We start from the raw sequence: 21,025 nt of genomic DNA, 5'->3' as shown, positions 1-21,025 counted from the left end.
GGTGAGTGGGTGATGGGGTGGGTGGGTGAGTGGGTGAGTGAGTGGGTGATGGGTGGGTGAGTGAGTGGGTGATGGGGTGGGTGGGTGAGTGGGTGATGGGGTGGGTGGGTGAGTGGGTGATGGGGTGGGTGAGTGAGTGGGTGATGGGGTGGGTGGGTGAGTGGGTGATGGGGTGGGTGGGTGAGTGGGTGAGTGAGTGGGTGATGGGGTGGGTGGGTGAGTGGGTGAGTGAGTGGGTGGATGAGTGGGTGAGTGGGTGAGTGAGTGGGTGATGGGGTGGGTGAGTGAGTGGGTGATGGGGTGGGTGAGTGAGTGGGTGATGGGGTGGGTGAGTGAGTGGGTGATGGGGTGGGTGAGTGAGTGGGTGGCACCTTCACTTCCATCGCCACCACCATCGTCGTCACTACCACCACCAGCACACTCACCATCAACCTTTGTTGTAAAGATGAAGAGAGATCCCATCATCATCATCACCACCACCACCATCGCCACCATCATCACGACCTCAAGATGATGTTCCAGAAGGGGCTAGAGAGCTGAGTGATGAAAATGCTATCGATTTTCTAGAAGGGCGAGAGAAATATCCAGACTTATATAGATGCTTGCAATGAATGTAAATATATGATAACTGTTTCCATTCATACTGAGTAAACATTAACAATTGTCTTTTGTAAACGTGACACATTTTATACTGTTTGGCCGTGTCGGGTGATGGAGGGTTGCGACACGTGTATAAGTAACGCGATCTAACCCAAAAACATTTATTATGAATAATATTGTTGGCGAAAGCCTACGTGTTAAACTGAATCAAGGTGTCCAATAGCGCACGTACACATTGACATTTCAACGTATACATACACACACACGTACGTATACAAACAAAGACAAATATCCGCCGTATTGCCTTCACATACTAAAGGGTTAAGTGCTGCCTCTGAAGGCTACCGGCACTGTGGCACACACAGAGGGGGTGGGTGGCCAGCACCACACACGTCCGGCCAACTTCGTCTTCTCAGTGGCGATGTTTACTACACAACCACTGCACGGGGAGGGGGGGTACTCACTTGAAGCTGAGTCGACCTAGGGGAGGCCCGGTACCGGTTCAGATAAAACGGTGTAATTAAAAAAACGTGTTCCTGGGTAGAGTTATTTCCTAATTACTTATGCCTAAAAAGTATAGAAAATGGCTATTATTCTCCACAAATTAAAATAGGGTTTCTCCTTTTTCTGGCAACAAAACAGGTGTGAAGATGTTAAAACACCAAACTGAAACCTTTTACAAGGAATCATGTCTTCATTAACCACAATACTTGTGGTGAAAATACAAACAAAAAACATGCTCTGACAGTATATACTTTACTCGTTTTGATCGAGAAGAGACCTGATGGCTCGTTGGGACATGCGGTCTACAGGAAAGCCACCCACACGGATGCCTATCTAAAGCCGGACTCCCACCACCATCCAGCCCAGAAGAATCCCCTCATCAAAACACTACACCTTAATGCCCGTTGCATCTCCGACACGCACCACCTAGCCAGTGAATTGGAGCACGTACACCAAGCCCTCAGAATGAACGGATACTCGGACCGTACAATCCGCAAAGCTGTCTCCCTAGCCATGCGGAGACAACCTTCTGAGGATCAAACAAAAACCATCACTTTACCATACATAGTAGGGGTTACCAAAATATTTCCTAAATCTTCAACAAACACAAGATCCAGGTTGGTTTTAATACAGTACACAAAATCCGTGATTTAATCCCATCTGTAAAAGATGTGATTCCTGACATGCAATACCCTGGTGTCTACAAACTGAGCCATGGTTGCGGCAGCAGTTACATTGGAGAAACGAAACAACATGTCTCGGACCGCGTCCGTGAGCACAAGGCAGATCTGAAACACAGTAGGACCAATACCTCTGCCATTGCCGATCATTGATTTAACGCTGTGGGCTCACACGAAATTGAATTTTCCAAGACGGAGGTACTCTGCAAACCTACCGGCTACCTTCAGAGATGTGTTCATGAAGCCATCCAGATATATTAGCACAGACACAACTTCAACCGAGAGGATGGGTACAAACTGAGCAATCATTGGAAAGACGTTATTAACCAGGTAAAGTCTTAACTGACTGTGATGTTTCCATCCAACCTGCCTATGTCAGCTGTTATTTCGACTCTTTGTGTATCTCTCTCTATGCCTCTCTCTTAGATCTCTCATGCTCACATGTCCGTTGCATTGCACTCTCATGCCTCGTCGAGGAGGCCGCTCTTCTTCTCCTTCATTTTGACAGTTACATGCTAATCCCTCACATTAACATAGCCACTTCCATGCCCTCGTCGAGGAGGCCGTTCTCACATTATCATCACTAGCCCCGGCCACTTCTTTATGACCCTTGAGCTACACCCATTTCAAACCTTTCAAACAGTCTGCCTCAGCAGCAGACCATGCTTTCCCACCTGATGGCGGACGCTTGTGTTGTGCCCGAAGCGTCATGATTTATTTTATTCTATACCTACGTGACTTCACCGATAGAACAAAAGAGTATGGATTCCTGCAGTCACGAAAACTTCTAATCAAGTATATGCTTTGTCTTTGAAACTGATTGGTCCACACCAGAGACAGCTTTCTTTAGAGCCTAGTCTCAAACAGTGTTAAACCTATTATATTTTCAGACTGGCAAAGGAGGTCCCATGATGTAGCTGCTCACCACGAGCTCTCATCGTCCTGATAGTGGCATTTTCTTCGTGCTGTTTGCCTTTTGCCGTCCTCTGGTCTAACACTGTTTGAGACTAGATTTCTAAATCTTTTGTAGTGATTTTTTTATACTTTTAGGCATAGGCAATTACATAGTGTAATCATCAACGCCAGTGTTGGTTGTGATTGGGAATCAAACTCGAAGTCGCCGGATTCATAGCGCGGTGCAGCGCTAACCACTACTACACCACCGCTCCCCACGGTGAGTATGGTGAGTACAGTGGGTATGGTGAGTACAGTGGGTATGGTGAGTACAGTGGGTATGGTGAGTACAGTGGGTATGGTGAGTACAGTGGGTATGGTGAGTACAGTGGGTATGGTGAATACCGTGGGTATGGTGAGTACAGTGGGTATGGTGAGTACAGTGGGTATGGTGAGTACAGTGGGTATGGTGAGTACAGTGGGTATGGTGAGTACAGTGGGTATGGTGAGTACAGTGGGTATGGTGAGTACAGTGGGTATGGTGAGTACAGTGGGTATGGTGAGTACAGTGGGTATGGTGAGTACAGTGGGTATGGTGAGTACAGTGGGTATGGTGAGTACAGTGGGTATGGTGAGTACAGTGGGTATGGTGAATACCGTGGGTATGGTGAGTACCGTGAGAGGTGAGAACCGTGGGTATACACTACACTACTATGCACTACACTATACACTACACTATACACTACTATGCACTACACTACTATGCACTACACTACTATGCACTACACTATATACTTCACCACTATACACTACACTATACACTACACTATACACTACACTACTATGCACTACACTACTATGCACTACACTACTATGCACTACACTATATACTTCACCACTATACACTACACTATACACTACACTATAAACTACGCTACTATACACTACACTATTACACACTAAACTACTATACACTTCACTACTATACACTACACTATACACTACAATACACTACGCTCATCATGGGACCTCCTTTGCCGGTGTCAAAATACAAGAATAGTTTTTTACTATTTTGTCTGGTTCAGCAGTTCTACTGCTGGATTCTTTTTTCCGCCTGAGGACGATCACTTGTGTTGGGATCGAAACGTCGTGGAATTTTTTTATTATTATTTTATTTTAATTTGTCTACCTACGTAACTTTACCGAAAGACGCAAAGAGTAACAAAACAGGTGTCAAGATGTTAAAACACCAAACTGGAACCTTTTGCAAAGAATCGTGTCTGTGTAGAGGCGATACGTGCTGGCGGGGGGGGGATTGTGAGACAACGCGTGGTGGGTGGCTACATCGCGGTCCGCAGGCAGGTGTCTACATCGCGGTCCGCATAGGCCCCGCCCCCTGGAGCGGAGGGCTATGTAAGGCGATGCGCAGCAGCACTCGGGGAATTGTCAACCAGTGAAGACAGAAGACGGAGGAAGAGACAGGGCCCTGAGACCCCTAGCCCCGCTGCCCTTGTAAGGGCCGGGACCCTGTGTGGCTCAGAGGCGAGACCTTGGGATTCACGGCCTGACGTCCTTGTAAGGGCTGGGCTGTGGGACCCAGTGGTCGAGACCCATACCCCGGCTAGGGTGGGTCTGATATCTCCCCTTGGGAGGTACGGGGCTGGAGGGCCCGAGAGCGTAGCCGGGTTAGACACGCGTAGCGTAGGCTGTAGCTCGGCTGTACTCGTTACTGTTATATTAATGTTAATAAATGAGTGCTGCCCCGTCAACTCGTCTCCCGCCATAATTGACATATTACAACTGGCGTCAGAAGTGAAACTGTCTTCGAAAACTAATCGTACCCACGAGCGAGACCGGGAGGACGACCGCGACATACCGGGCCAGCAAGCTTCGGGAGGAGAGGAGGAGGAGATGCCGACACCGCAGCACCTTTCGGGGATGCCTGACGCTCCGCTCGGGTCCGACACCGGGCTCCAGGATGCGCACTCTCGCCTGGCGGAGCTGCTACTTGCCGCGGCTTCCATTTTGGCGGAAATCACCGCGTGTGGAGGAGGAAGGACGACGGCGAATGTGGAGGAGGGGAACCGGGCGCGGGCTCACGCCAGCGCTGCGCAGCACGCAGAAGATTCCCGCCAGAATACGTTTCGCGCCTCGAATTTTGAAAATGGCGCCATTTTTACAGATCGTCCGTCGATTGGCGGGAATCGCGAACACCATGTGACCGGGGACCTCCACTCTTCACAGCCCGCGTCATCGGCGCGCGCCAAAAGTCGTCACGAACCACCCGTGGACGGGGCCGCCAATTCTCACAACGACGGCGAGGCGCGGGAAAATCAGCTATCGGAAGACGACCAGGTGTTTCAACAGCGACTTCCCGCGTTGACGGCATTCAAGGCTGAGGGGGGTTACTGGGGAGCCTTCCAGCAGAGATTCCTCGCCCATCAGGAAATGTCGGGGTGGTCTGACGCTACGGCGCTACGTGCGCTACCAGCGACGCTTGACGACGACGCGCTCGCGGCCTTCAGATCCACCCCAAGATCGGGCCGTTCCACGCTCCAAGCTGCACTACGCCTCATGGCCAGGGTGTATGGGCCACCCTCGGCCTGCCGCCACCAATTCTACGACCGGCGGAAAGGTGACACGGAAACTCCACTCGCCTACCGCACGGCGCTGCTTGCCCTCGCGGACGCCGCCTTTCTCCGCATGGACGAGGAGGGGAAGGACGCCATGGTGACAGAACAGCTGCTGGCGTTGGCTCAGGACCTGGGGGTCCCTATCAACATGGCGGACGAGGTGGACATTTGTTCCTTGCGGGTTGCTATGAGTATCCATGCACACGAGGTCCTGAAACGGAAGCGGATGGTCGTCTGTGCATCGGCCGGGGTTGCAACACCTGCCTCGGCGGTCGTCGACCCCCAAGGCGTTCTACCTCGAGAGGAGGCCTTCGCCACAGCAAGACCGGGGATTGGAGATCTGGAGGTCGTTCGCCCCTGCGATCGACCCGGAAGCTGGAGTAACCGAAACCTGCGACGTCTCTCGCGATGTGTTACAACTGCGGCCTTCGCGGTCACGTTGCGTCCGGGTGCCGGGCTCCGCGTCAGCGCGCCACGGGACCACGTTTGGATGACGACCAAGGCCCCAAGTCATCCCAGCTACCCCCGGCAAGTCGCGGCACCACACATGCTCGGTCCACATACACGTCGCACGCGGGTCGCCGCTTCGCGGCGGAGGGAACGCGCATGGGGGCCGGGGATTCGGTTCGGCGAGGGGGGTTTGTACAGGGGCTGGGAGCGGTCAAATGGTCCGAGTTGGCCCACAGGATAGTGGCTGCATCGGCCGGGTCGTCCGTGGTTACGGGATTTATTGACGGTGTTGAGGTCCGAGTGCTGGTTGACACGGGTGCGTCGGCCACTATCATTTCTGACCTTATTTATAACATTCTCCCCGTCCAATGTCGACCCCTGCTCCCGGTGGACGTGCCATGTTATGCGGCGAACGGGGGTTCTTTGGGTATTGTCGGCCAGATTCGGGCGACCATTTGTATCGGGGATATTAAATTGGGGGGACCTGTTTTGGTCTCATCTTCCCTGGCGGTTCCATGTTTATTGGGCACAGACTTTTTGGCTAAAATGCCGATTAAAATTCTCGTCGATCAGAGCTGTATCGAGCTCCCATTGGGTCGCCGTATTACATTTTTAGCGAGCCCTACAAAACTGCGCATGGTTTGTGCAATGGTCCAGGCGCTGGCAACCCAGACGGTGCACGTGCCCCCGGGATCGCAGATGCTAGTACCCCTTCGGTTACGGAAACCCTTGGGGGTGGATACGGCGGGACAGGGTGTTCTGTTGGGTCCGTCGATCAAAGCTGTTGGGGGCCTGGACTTGGCGGTAGCTCAGACCATGGTACAGGTGGACAGGGATCCATTCGTTATGGTTTTGAACGCGGGGTCGCGGCCAGCCGTCATTCCACAGGGCACCGTGCTTGCTCACACGGCGCCGGTGCCCATGGATGAGCAGCTCATTGCACACGTTGATTCTGCTCTGGATCCGCATCCTCCATCGGGGGAAGATCAACAGTGGTTGGACTCGTTGTGTGCGGGCTCCAGTAACCTGTCCAGTGTGCAGTTGGGGGCGCTGTGTGGCCTGCTACTCGAATTTTCTGACGTATTCAGCAAACATAAATATGATATTGGCTGCACGGACCGGTTACGCCACCACATTGAGACGGGTGATGCGGCCCCAATTCGGCAGAATCCCTTCCGGTTAAGCCCGGCCGAGAAGGAACATGTGCAATCGGCTGTTAATGACATGCTGGATGCCGACATCATTTCACCCTCATCCAGTCCAAGGGGAGCTCCCATCGTGCTTGTTAAAAAGCAGGACGGGTCCTTGCGGTTTTGTGTAGATTTCCGCTGCCTTAATAAGATCTCGGTGGCTGACGCGTATCCGCTCCCCAGAATGGATGAATCTCTGGATGCCTTAGCGGGGGCAGGGTTTTTTTACAATGCTTGACCTGCTATCGGGATTCTGGCAATTGCCCCTCGATGAGGAGTCCAAACCGAAGACCGCTTTCCGGACACCGGTTAGGCCTATTTCAGTTTAATCGATTGCCCATGGGACTTAATTCTGCTCCCGCGACGTTCCAGAGGCTCATGGAATTGGTTTTGTCGGGCCTCCAATGGGATACCTGCTTGATTTACCTTGATGATAATCATCGTTTTCAGCCGAACTTTTGAGGAGCACCTCCAACGGTTGAGGGGGGTGTTCCTCAGAATGCGATCTGCTAAGTTAAAGTTTAAACCGGGGAAATGCCACCTACTTCGGGAATCGGTACGGTACTTGGGGCACATTGTGGGCCGTTCGGGGATCTCCACCGATCCCGCTAAGACACACTGTGTCAGCTCATGGCTGACGCCCACTTCAGTTACTGAGGTCTGCAGTTTCATCGGATTTGCCTCCTACTACCGCCGTTTCGTTGAGCATTTTGCCACCATAGCCAGACCCCTGCATGCTTTGACAGCGAAAGGGGTGAGGTTTCGCTGGGGGCCGGAGGAGGAGGCCGCGTTTTGCTCCCTTCAGAACGCCTTGGTGAGTGCTCCTCCATTGTGTTACCCTGATTTCGCCCAACCATTCCTGCTCGACACGGATGCCAGTAACACGGGTATTTGTTGGAGTACTCTCGCAGGTGGTCGGGGGAGTCGAACGGGTGGTCGCCTATGGTAGCAGGGTTTTGTCGCCAGCGGAACAGCGCTACTGTGTGACCCGTCACGAGTTGCTGGCTATCGTTTTTTTTATCCAGCAATTCAGACCGTATCTCTACGGCCGTCATTTTACTGTCCGTACGGACCACGCGGCGCTTCAATACGCGTTGCGTGTCGCCCAACCCTCGGGTCAATTATCCCGATGGTTGGAGGTCCTCCAGGACTATCAATTCACGACCACTTACCGTAAGGGATTGCGCCACACCAACGCGGATGCCTTGTCGCGGTTGTCGCCTCGCTCGGAATGCGCATGTCTTCTGGGATCGGCCCGTTGTAAACCCCCTGTCGCCGTCCCCGCGGGAGTGCTAGGTCACGCCACTTTTCCTGACTGGAGGGGAGAGGCGGTCCCGCCGGGTCACCTTGTCACAGCGTTCCCCTTCCGTCCGTTCTAATGTTCCGTTCAAGGGGCGAGCGGTGGTGAGGGGACGCTGTACAGGTCGTTCTTGTATATAGTTTATTGGTTTTACTCGTCGGTATGTACATATATTTGTTGTTATTACGGTTAAGTGTTCGGGTTTGTTGCGGGGTTCACGGAGTTCTCGTTGTGTTGTGTTGTGGTTGTTGTTGTTGTTGGTGTTACGGGGCGCACACGGGGTGAGTTTTTTTGCAGCCGAGCCGGCTGCGAGCTATGTGGTAGGGGGTGATGTAGAGGCGGTACGTGCTGGCGGGGGGGGGGATCGTGAGACAGCGCGTGGTGGGTGGCTACATCGCGGTCCGCAGGCAGGTGTCTACATCGCGGTCCGCATAGGCCCCGCCCCCTGGAGCGGAGGGCTATGTAAGGTGATGCGCAGCAGCACTCGGGGAATTGTCAACCAGTGAAGACAGAAGACGGAGGAAGAGACAGGGCCCTGAGACCCCTAGCCCCGCTGCTCTTGTAAGGGCCGGGACCCTGTGTGGCTCAGAGGTGAGACCTTGGGATTCACGGCCTGACGTCCTTGTAAGGGCCGGGCTGTGGGACCCAGTGGTCGAGACCCATACCCCGGCTAGGGTGGGTCTGATATCTCCCCTTGGGAGGTACGGGGCCGGAGGGCCCGAGAGCGTAGCCGGGTTAGACACGCGTAGCGTAGGCTGTAGCTCGGCTGTACTTGTTACTGTTATATTAATGTTAATAAATGAGTGCTGCCCCGTCAACTCGTCTCCCGCCATAATTGACATATTACATCTGCATTAACCACAGACACATGTGGTGAAAATACAAACAAACAAAACTGTTCTGATAATATATGCATTGTGTTTGAAACAGATTGGTCCACACCAGAGACAGCTTTCTTTAGAGCCCAGTCTCAAACTGTGTTAGACCAGAGGACGCCAAAGGCTCTAAACTCTAAAGAAAGCTGTCTCTGGTGTGGACCAATCAGTTTCAAAGACAATGCATATGTAGTGGCATTGCTGGGCGCGATCACCACGACTCATAGCCGGTAGTACCGGCACCGTGTCAACAGGGGGCGGAAGGGAAGCTGAGCCGACTAGGTATATGCAGTCGGGCCGTTGGGCCCATGTAATCCCCGGGGAGCATCGTGACCAGGGGTGCAGATGACGTCACACTCCAGGTCCCTCGGGAAGATTCCAGAAGGAAGGTGTGGCTAGGGGCGGGGTGAACTGGGACTGTGTATAAAAACGGGTCCCTGAACGGGCCCGTCAGTTGTCGTCCACTTGAAGACTCAAGAAGCCACCTGGAAGACCTGGTGCCGGGGGCCGGACCCGAGGACCTTGGCTGGGTCGGGTCAGGTTAGCCCCCCTCAGTCCCGCTAGCAGGAGGACCCTTAGTTGGCTGCTCTCTCAGTGTGTAGGGCACGCTAGGGATATCGGGTGGAAGGGGCCGTAACCCCTTTGTGTTAAGCTGTATCGTTATTGAATAATAAACGTGTTGCCGCCAGAGAAGCCTGCTTCCATTTGTAACTACACATATACTGTCAGAGCATATTTTTTTTTTCACCACAAGTATCTGTGGTTAATGCAGACATGATTCCTTGCAAAAGGTTTCAGTTTGGTGTTTTAACATCTTAACACCTGTTTTGTTGCCAGAAAAAAGGTAGCAATCCTATTCTATTATCTTGACACTGGCAAAAGAGGTCCCATGATGCAGCTGCTCACTCCGAGCTCTCATTGTCTTGTAATTGAATTGTTTTAGTGCTGTTTGCCTTTTGGCGTCCTCTGGTCTAACACTGTTTGATACTAGGCTCTAAAGAAAGGTGTCTCTGGTGTCGACCAATTCGTTTCAAAGACAATGCATATACTGTCAGATCATGTTTTTTGTTTGTATTTTCACAAGTTACTGTGGTTAATGCGGACATGAATCCTTGTAAAAGGTTCCAGTTTGGTGTTTTAACATCTTAACACCTGTTTTTTTTGCCAGAAAAAAGGGTAAAACCCTATTCTTTTAATACACTACGCTATATACTTCACTACCATACAATAAACTAGACACTACGCTACTATACACGCCACTATTACACACTACACTACTATACACTACACTATGCACTACAATACACTGCGCTATACACTACACTTTTGACTAGACATGGAACATAGATGGTCAGCGCATCGCGCGGCGCTTTCAGATGTACTTCTGCAGCCCTTTTGGAAGACTCTTCTGTTCCGGTATTAGGAAGCCAATGGAGGCTGTGCCCTTCTAAATTATCTACATTGAAAAACAAATTTACTTTATAGAGCTGCTTGTTGTTGTTGTTGTGATGAGTTTGTTTTTCTTCGCCCACACATCCGATTCGCACAGTTGGCTATGTAAGGTGTGAAAGAAGTTCAACGTGCATGCAGTAGCACGGTTGGCTACGTACGGTGCAGAAGAAGTTCAACATGCATACGTACAGAAAAAGCCAGTGATATTCAGCGCCACTTGCATTTTACGGTTCGTGAGTTCAAACCCAAAAAGGGGAAGTGTCTTTGTTGGAATAATTAATATTAGAAAAGTTGCCTTTGCGAAATGTCACTTCCCTAAAACTGTGAGAAAAAAAAAACCTACGAACAGCCACAGCCTTGAGACCCAGAGGTCAAACCGCCGAGTTTGCCGCAACCGGATATAAAAAAAGACGACACTTTTTAAACACTGAGCTATGTAATCTATTTTTTTTCCAAAGCTACCTGGTTATCACAAATTATAGCTCAAACGAAGTGGATTATCATCACGTGCTAATGTATAGCAGCAGCAGCAGCAAAATAATCTAAACGCACGTTTCTACAGACCCATAGCGACCCACAGGGACCTACAGAGAGAACCACAGAGACCCACACTCATAGAGAAGCATACAGACCCACCGAGGTCCACAATACTCTAAATGTGTGACGTTCATTCTAAATGTGGAGAGAGAAACCGGAGCACCTGAAGAAAAATCCACGCTACCACGGCAAAGAGACACGCAACCTCCAAATGTACAGCAGTCGTCAGGGTCGGAATCTAACCCATGACCTCCTGTATACCAGGCGAGCTAGTTAACATCTCCCTGCCACCGAGGTACAGACGAGTCGACTGTGAGCTCCATTAAAAAGTCTGCAAATGCAATCGTGGGAAGTGAATGAGTCTTCCCTGTTTCGCTCCGGATGATCGCTACAAAGTATGACCTGTGTTTTGATTTAGTGTGCTGATCTTAAAGGTGCATTGAAAAATTATAATACTCCTACTGATGCTTCTGCTGTTGTGGAGTGGCTCATGCAGCCAGCTATGGCTGCAAGGTTTTGGTAGTACATGTTTATGCCATTTATTGTGAAAATTCCGTCACAGTTCCTATGATTGCTTTTTCATTGCTTTCATGGCTTTATTTTGGTGATTTCGAAAAGTGTATTGGTTTAGCCATGTTTGTTGTAGTACAGAGTTAGACTGATGGCCTTAATCTAAGTTGTCTTATGGTTGTTGTTGTTGTTGTTTGACTTGCATCCCACTGGGATTTTTGCACACAGCGTTGGTGTACGGTTTTTTTTTCTGCAATATTTTGCTGTCTTTTCTTGGATTTTCTGTTTGCACTTAGTCACATATCCACTTTAAGATGTTTTTTGTTCATGTTTTTTGTTTGTTGCGGTTGCACCCGATTCAAGAGCCGAATGGCTCACAGGGCTATACCTAATAAATGAACTTGAACTGTCTTAGAGGACTGAATGTGACGTCATCACTGTGAGCCTATCAGGTGCCAAGACCAGAGGGCGGTTATAGTCGGCGTATATGTTGCAATGGACCGTGTTAATCTGGGAATATGCAGTAGCTACTATTAGTTGGGTTATGCACATTGTTCTTTATGATGGACTAGAATTCGAACTCCTGCGGTGGGATTCTCAGCGCCTCGCCCGTCACCCCCACTGATGTCCACTTCATCTCCCACCCGCCCCCACCCCCATGTGTGCAGATACTACAATAGAGTAAGCTGATACTACAATAAGTCAGTAGATACTCCTGACTATATTGTATTATGGGGGGGTTTTAGGTGCCTACAAAATGCTTTTCTTTATTGGGGGGTGGGGGTCGACAATTTTTGGAACCCTGTTTGATCAACTTTTTACCCCATCTGTGCTGGAGGGGGGGGGGGTCCACTTTCTATAACTTGTAGATTCAGGCCTTCTGAAAGGCTCTTATCATTTAGTTGATGGAGAAACGGACAAACGGACATACAGAATGATGGGCGTTCATAATAGAAGATTTCACATTTACTGTATTCAACGTTATTAAACATTTACCACTCCGCCCTTCCAATATACACTCGTACCAAGGCACATGACCCACATTTTTCCCCATTGCAACCGAGGTTTCTGCATCCGCCAATTCTGCACTCACGAGCGTTTTCAAGAAGGTAACCCCTCGTGGATAGAGAGAGACAGAGAGTTTTACTGTATACATACACCCAGTCTACCAGGGTCACGCTAAAATACGTGCCTATGCAGATTGACCTTTGCCCAGGCAATGTATGGAGCCACTTTTCATGACGTCGAATGCGACTTGAGGTCGAGACCTAGACAACGTGGGAGAAACACTTCCCAGGAAATGGAGGCGTCAAGCCAAATCCCCTAAAAAAATAACAACAGTCACTGCATTTCATCTTGATAATCGGGGCACTGTGACACGATAAAAGCTGACGTGAAAATGAAGAGCGGTGCTTAGCCCATCAAAGAAAGGGAAACAAGGGGGGCGTGCGTGCCCCATGTTGTATATATTGGGTCTTGAAACACTTCACCTGGAATGGTACTTTCTACAAACAAAATGAAGGTACCCCCATGGGTCCCCCCTTATCACGCTGCCTCCAAATGTAATGTCTATATTTTACTATAAATATAAACAGGAAGAGAATACGCTTATAATTGTGGAAATTTGTACCCAGAATGGTAGCAATTTAATACATTTTAATCAAAATATTATTTTACAACTGTCACAATCAGTTTCCAGGTCTCACAACCTAGCCACTCCCTTTCCTCTCCAGGCATCAATGCCCCAACTGCTATTTCACCCATTTTTAAATCGACTCTCCAACACCCTAAATTGCTCCAACTGACAGCCTCGTGACTGCTGCCCGTTAACTGCCCCAACTGACTGTCATGGCTGCCTGTTAACTGCCCCAACTGACAGCGTCATGGCTGCCTGTTAACTTCCCCAACTGATAGTGTCATCTTGATTCTTTCGGTAAAGTCACGTAGAAGGGAAGTAATAAAATAATAAAAATAAAACATAATAAGGTGAAGAAGATGGCTGCTTGCGTTGTAGCCGAAACGTCGTGAGAATTATTTTATTATGTTTTATTTTTATTATTTTATTACTTCCCTTCTACGTGACTTTACCGAAAGAACCAAGAAGATGAATCCCTGCAGTCACGAAAGCGTTAAATCGAAATTTGACAGTGTCATGGCTGCCCATTAACTGCCCCAACATATAGCGTCATGGCTGCCGGTTAACTGCCCCAACTGACAACGTCATGGCTGCCCGTTAACTGCCCCACACTCCACCTCGCACCCACGAGCTGCAGGAGCTGCGCTCTGTCCACTCAGTGGCGCCGACAACGCTCACACCCAGCACTGCAAGTCGGGAGTCCCATCCTCGCAGCTCCCCGCCATGGTGCCACCTCCCCGCCCCCCATCATATAGCCCCTCATACACAAGGATCGTGATTTACTACAGAAGCAAAGACGCATGGATAACTTAATGGAGAGTTCATTTGCCAGTAAAAATATGATAATTGGTTCTTTACCCTTCTATCTGGCAACAAAACTGACACCTTTTTGCAATGAGTCATGTTTGCATAGACCGCAATACCTGCAGTCATAATACAAACAAAAGAACATAACTCTGATAATGTGTGGCGTCATCTGGTCCAACCCATATGAGACTAGGCTCGAAGGAAAGCTGTCTCGGGTGTGGACCAATCAACTTCAAGGACAGTGCACATTATCAGAGTTATGTTCTTTTGTTTGTATTATGACTGCAGGTATTGCGGTCTATGCAAACATGACTCCTTGCAAAAAGGTGTCAGTTTTGTTGCCAGATAGAAGGGTAAAGAACCAATTATCTTAATGGAGAGTATTGTTACCTTAAAATATATATTTTTTTATAACTGTTATCGTGAGACTGTCTTCCTCTAAACCACAATGCACGGTGCAACTAATATGTCTGGTTATAGCCTAACATTATTGTATACGGGAATAAACAAAAATATCCGTAGCTATTTCAGTGAAAGTTATTCTGGAGAAAGGAGGGTTGGGCTCCACAGTCGTGTATCTTGCACAGACCCCCACCCTGTTGACAAAGGTCGTGGCAGCAGCCCCTGGTGTTCACGAACAGCACTTCAACCTAAGGGTCGTTGAAGCCTATACGGTGTCGTCCCTCGGTTCACGTTGTGTTAACAGTGACCATCGGGTTAACGTTTTTCAGTTAACGTTTCCCCTCCCATAGGATTCATCCATGGTGTCGACGAACGTTAAAGCACGCGGGCGCCATGAATAACAAATAAATAATAAAAGGCCATGGTGATAAAAAATATATATATTTAAATCCTGATCACGTTAAAGTTTATTCTGCACTGAGTTGGGCTGAATTCCATCTCTGAGAATTAAAAATCATGGATGCGGCTTCTACACAATGAACATTACCGGCGTATGCCCAGAGCGTGTGGAGACATCAACGGTGGCTAGGAGATGTTAACTACCTCGCCTGGTGTACAGGAAGGGTTCGATCCCAACCCTGACACCTGCTGCTGTATATTTTGAGTTTGTGTGTCTCTCTCTCTCCTTGGTCGTGGGGTTTTTCTCCGGGCTCCTCCGGTTTTTACCTCCACATTCAGGATCAACGTCACGCGTTGAGAGTATATTTGGCTGCTTTAATAAATGTCCACATGACGATGAGCCACTTTGTTGAGTTATAATTTGTGGTAGCCAGGTCGCGTCTGAAAAAGAGCTACGTAGCTCAGTGGGGCCTTACCTGGTAAAATAATACTAGTTTAGTTTATTTTGTAGTAACAGATGTCACTCAAAGGGATATGGGAGGTAGCTCTGTGCTATCCGTTCTCTAATACTTCTGAACTACCCATAGTCTAACACTAAACATAGATTCAACACTACCCATACACTAACACTTCCCATAGACTAACGCTACCCATAGACTCAATACTAATCATAGACTAACACTACCCATAGACTAACACTACCCATAGACTAATAATACCCATAGACTAAGAGTACCCATAGACTTCCACTACCCATAGACTAATGTAACGGGTTCCAGAGACACTTGTAGAGGTAACTTCTTTATTACTCTGTAACAGCACTCCAACAGTCCAACACTCCAACAGTCCTGATACTCTGTAACAACTCCCAGGTAGAAAGCCTAGGTACACAGCCTAGATACACAGCCTAGATACTCTACTCTGGCTACGCTCTGGAACTCGCCCTCACAAGGTCGTAGAGTCGGGAGTTCCAGAGTCCCACCACTGGCTCTTACAGCATCCCAGGGTCCTCAGATGGCTGGTCTTGGTTCTTGGGTCTTGAGCTACAACTGGCCCTGATCGTCCAGGGAGCTCCCCTTTTATGCCTAGTCCCCAACGAGGGGTGGGGCCGTGTGCGCCCCCAGATATCCCACAGAGCACACACAGCCCCCCCCGTTGGTGGCGCCAAGGGGCTTAAGCGCCTGGGCCACCCGGGAACCCAACGCCTGGCGCCAAGAGGCTTAAGCGTCTGACTCGCCTGGGAACCCAGCACCTGGCGCCAAGAGGCTTAAGCGCCTGGCTCGCCCAGGGTCCCAGAGCCCCCAGCAGTCCCTCCCTTCTTATGTCACTACATTACCCCCCTCTACGTAGCCTCCAGCCGACCCGGCTGTCAAAAAAAATACAATTGTACAATAAATTATTTGTTAACCATCAGAATGAGTGTGTGACAAATCAAGAAAAAAAAATGAGAAGAAAGCGCCTCTCCCCCTCCTGTGGTCACGCGTATATAAAAAAACTCCAGGCCACCGATGCAGAACAACACTGTATAAACACATATATGCAGGATGAACGCACGCCCCAATCGCCCACTATACATGATGGCAAGGTGAGTGGCGTTGCGTTGGGACGAGAGTTCGTGGGCGGGGGTCATGAAAATCGTTTGAGTTTGGAGTGAGTCCGAGTGGCAGGTCCATCGGTCGCGACGGAGGCGGGAGGGGACCGACGACCCGCTGTTGCGCTTGTGTCCTGGGTCGCTGATCCCGCGGGCAAGCGTGTTCCCGCTGGGTCGGCTGTGGCGGGTTTCATTCCCAAGGCACCTGAGGGCGGGACAGCGGGACCTGCCCGAGAGTTAGAAGCAGCATTATCGTGGCGCGGCTCGTCAGATATGTCGCGCTCTTTGCCCCGGAGAAGTGAAGGAGGTGTGTAGGGTTGAATGTAAGGTTTTAGACGTGACGGGTGCACGAACCAACGTCGCTTGCCATGCTGGATCCTGACACACTGCGGGTGGAGAACGCGAATAATAACAACCGGGCCTCTCCAAGGCTTAAGCAGTTTTGAGAAAGTAGCCAATGGTACCTACGGGCAGTGGAGCCAGGCGCGGTCCCCTTCTACCCAAACGTGGCGGGACGTGCGGAGATTCCGCAACCACTCGTTGGCAAGCTGATGGGCTTCTGAGTTATTTTGAGGAGCCTCCCGGGCATCCACGAGACGACGCACATTCACACGGATGTGGTCGGCAATCTTAGCCTTAGGTGCGGGCTGTTTAATGTGCAATTGTACGTCGATTGGGGGGCAAACCTCCCTACCATACATAAGATAGAATGGCGAGTACCCCGTGGCAGCATGGGGCGCCATTCTATAGGCGGCCAAGACACCAGGTATGTGGAGATCCCAATCAGTCTGTGACTCAGACACCTGGTGGCTTAGCATGGAGGTAAGTGTCCTATGTAATCGCTCGACCATACCGTCAGTCTGGGGGTGATATGGCGAGGTGCGAATTTTGTGTGTCCCTAGCAGGTTGCACACATCCCGCAACAGGGTGGAAGAGAAATTTTTCCCTTGGTCGGTCAGCAGGCGTTCGGGAGCACCCTTGTCCAGGACGTAGCCCTGGAAAAAGGCCTCCGTAATGGCTGCTGCAGACTGGTTGGGGAGTGGCCAGGCCATGGCCCATCGGGTAAAATATTCGACCCCAACCAAAAGGTACTTACTACCCCGAGGAGTAGCGGGAAACGGACCCAAAATATCCAATGCGACAATCTCATTGACCCGGGAAACTTTAATGGATTGGAGCGGCGGGCAGGACGGCCTAGCAGGTGGTTTCCGCCGTGCACATTCTGTGCAACCTTGCACAAGGTCAGCCACATCGTTTGCCATGCCCGGCCAGAAAAATTCCAATTGGATTTTAGCTAGTGTTTTCTGAACACCCAAGTGCAAGAGGCGACTGTGGGTTTCCCACACAAGTCGCCCCCGCAGGGAGGTGGGCACCACCAACGTGTGGGATTGGGACCCCCCATCCCAATGCATGAGGACGCCTTCCCGGATGACATATGATACGGGGCCCCCCTGCCCCCTGTGACCCTCGGCATCCCTAGCGCGGCGTCTCAATTTGAGGAGGGAGACGTCTTCCATCTGAAGACGTCCCCAGTCGTCCAACCCGAGGCCCAGCAATGCGTCCTGCGGAACTTGCGTGGAGGGAGCCCCGTGGTCCCCGACCCCATCCCCGGCCGCGGCCGCGAGGGCTGGGGGCGGTACCCCGTCAGGCTGCCTACAACGCCCCGCACCCAAAAAACAAGCACAGCGCCCATTGTTCGGCAGCCGCGACAACCCGTCGGCGTTCCCGTGTTGAATCCCCTTGCGGTAAATGACAGTGAACGCAAAGTCCTGGAGGATCTCGAGCCAATGTGAGAGCTGTCCAGATGGTTGGTCCACTCGCAAGGCGTATTGTAGCGCCACGTGGTCGGAGCGTACTGTGAAATGCCTGCCATACACGTATGGTCTGTACTGGTTTATGAAAAAAACGATAGCAAGCAATTCGCGGTGCGTCACGCAGTAACGTTGCTTCGCGGGCGACAGCACCCTGCTGCCATAGGCGATGACGCGCTCCACTCCATTGACAATTTGCGACAGCACCCCTCCAATTCCGGTGTTGCTGGCGTCTGTATCCAGAATGAATGGAGTGGTAAAATCTGGATAAGACAGGGTAGGAGCATCGACCAGTGCTTTTCGGACGGCATTGAAAGATGCCTGTTCTAACTCTCCCCAACGGAATTTTACCCCTTTGGCCGTTAATGCATGGAGGGGCTTCGCGATGGATGCGAATCCCGTAACAAATCGTCGATAATATGAGGCGAAGCCGATAAAACTCCGCACCTCCCCAACAGAGGTAGGAGTTGGCCATGAGCGCACGCAATTTGTCTTTTCGGGGTCTGTGGCAATTCCCGAGTGGCTGACAATATGGCCCAAGTAACGAACCGAATCCCTCATGAGGTGGCACTTTTGCGGTTTGAATTTGAGGTTAGCCACCCGCATTTTAAGGAAAACTGCCTTCAATCGCGTGAGGTGTTCATCAAAAGTTTTGCTGAACACGATTACATCGTCGAGGTAGATTAGGCAAGAATCCCACTGGAGCCCAGCGAGGACCAGCTCCATCAGGTGCTGGAACGTCGCCGGGGCCGAGTGAAGACCCATGGGAAGTCTGTTGAATTGGAACAGTCCCTGTGGCGTGCGAAAGGCCGTCATTGGTTTGGATGCGACATCAAGGTGTAGCTGCCAAAACCCCGAGAGGGGATCCAAGGTGGAGAAGTAGTGTGCACCTGCTAAGGCATCGAGTGACTCGTCTATCCTGGGAAGCGGGTAGGCGTCGGCCACAGAAATCATATTAAGTTTCCTGAATTTCGATTTAAAGCTTTCGTGACTGCAGGGATTCATCTTCTTGTTTCTTTCGGTAAAGTCACGTAGAAGGGAAGTAATAAAATAATAAAAATAAAACATAATAAAACAATTCTCACGACGTTTCGGCTACAACGCAAGCAGCCGTCTTCAGGTGAAGAATGAGACACTACCAAACTAGGAGCTTATATATAAGCTGCATTGGGGGTTGAAGAGCGCCTTAACAAAAAGAATGTGCATGTGAAGAGGAATTTAGCATATTCATGGAAAATGCGTAGGCGTTGGGCGCCCCCCCGCCCAACGCCTACGCATTTTCCATGAATATGCTAAATTCCTCTTCACATGCACATTCTTTTTGTTAAGGCGCTCTTCAACCCCCAATGCAGCTTATATATAAGCTCCTAGTTTGGTAGTGTCTCATTCTTCACCTGAAGACGGCTGCTTGCGTTGTAGCCGAAACGTCGTGAGAATTGTTTTATTATGTTTTATTTTTATTATTTTATTACTTCCCTTCTACGTGACTTTACCGAAAGAAACAAGAAGAAGTTTCCTGAAGTCAACACAAAAGCGGAGGCTCCCGTCGTGCTTCTAAACAAGAACGATCGTCGCCCCCCATGGGCTATTTGATGGCGCAATGACATCGGCCGCCAACATATCCTTGACGGCCACCCGTACATGTTCCTTTTCGGCCGGGCTCAACCGGAATGGGTCTTGACGAATTGGAGCGGCATCACCCGTGTCGATGTGGTGGCTTAGCAATTTAGTGCAGCCAATGTCGAATTTGCATTGACTGAAAACGTCGGCGAAATCGCTCAGCAGCGTGCGTAATTTAGCATGCTGTAATGGTGACATATCGGCAGAAGTGGAGCAAAGCGCGTTGAGCCATCCTGTGTCAGGACCTGGCTTGGCAACGGAAGAGGACTCGCCCCCTACGTGACCCACGATCACATCTTCTGACGGGGCTGGCGTCGCGTGAGCAAGCACCATTCCCTGACAGATAACGGCTGTTTCCAATCCCCCGTTAAGGACCTGGATAAAGGGGTCGTGGTCGCTTCGCACGAGCGTTTGTGCACACATGAGGTCCGACACCCGCTCAGCTGAACGCGAAGGCCCGATCACAGCACCCCCCATGAACGCGTCATAGTCAAGGGGTTTACGAAACCGGAGGGGAACTAACATCTGAGAGCCGGGAGGAATGTGAATTGTGCAGGCCACTAACGCCTGCACCGTCGTAGATGCGGAGTGCAACCGAGTGGGTGTGGGCAGGAAGGCCATGCGGCGGCCGGAGGGGAGCTCAATACACCCTTTGTTAATGAGAATTTTAATGGGCATCTTCCCCAAGAAATCTGTTCCGAGGAGGCACGGAACGGCGAGGGTTGATGAGACCAAAATGGCCCAACTAATTGGACGTCAGCAATGCGGATCTGAGCATTGATCTGTCCGGTGATGCCCAACGAACCCCCATTTGCGGCATAGCATGGCACATCAACTGGCTGCAAGGGACGGCATGTATCGGGCAGAATGTTATAAATTATGTCTGAAATGATGGTCGCCGACGCACCCGTATCGATCAACATACGAACATCAACGCCCTCGATGGAACCCACTACGGCAGAGGACCCTGCCGCCGCGGCAACGACCCTATGGGCCAACTCGGACCATTGACCTGGTCCGAGCGCCCGGTTGTTCAATGATGGGCCCGAATCCCCCTCCTCCGAAGCATGACCCCCCTGTGTGGTGTGAGGGTGCGTGCTTGTTGTAAGTGGGGGCCGAGAGTGCGAGGTGTCG

The sequence above is a fragment of the Lethenteron reissneri genome, unplaced genomic scaffold (genome assembly GCF_015708825.2).
Source record: "Lethenteron reissneri isolate LAM-NWPU_2019-01 unplaced genomic scaffold, ASM1570882v1 scaffold_1846, whole genome shotgun sequence".
NCBI lineage: Eukaryota > Metazoa > Chordata > Hyperoartia > Petromyzontiformes > Petromyzontidae > Lethenteron > Lethenteron reissneri.
This window is presented reverse-complemented; position numbering follows the sequence as displayed.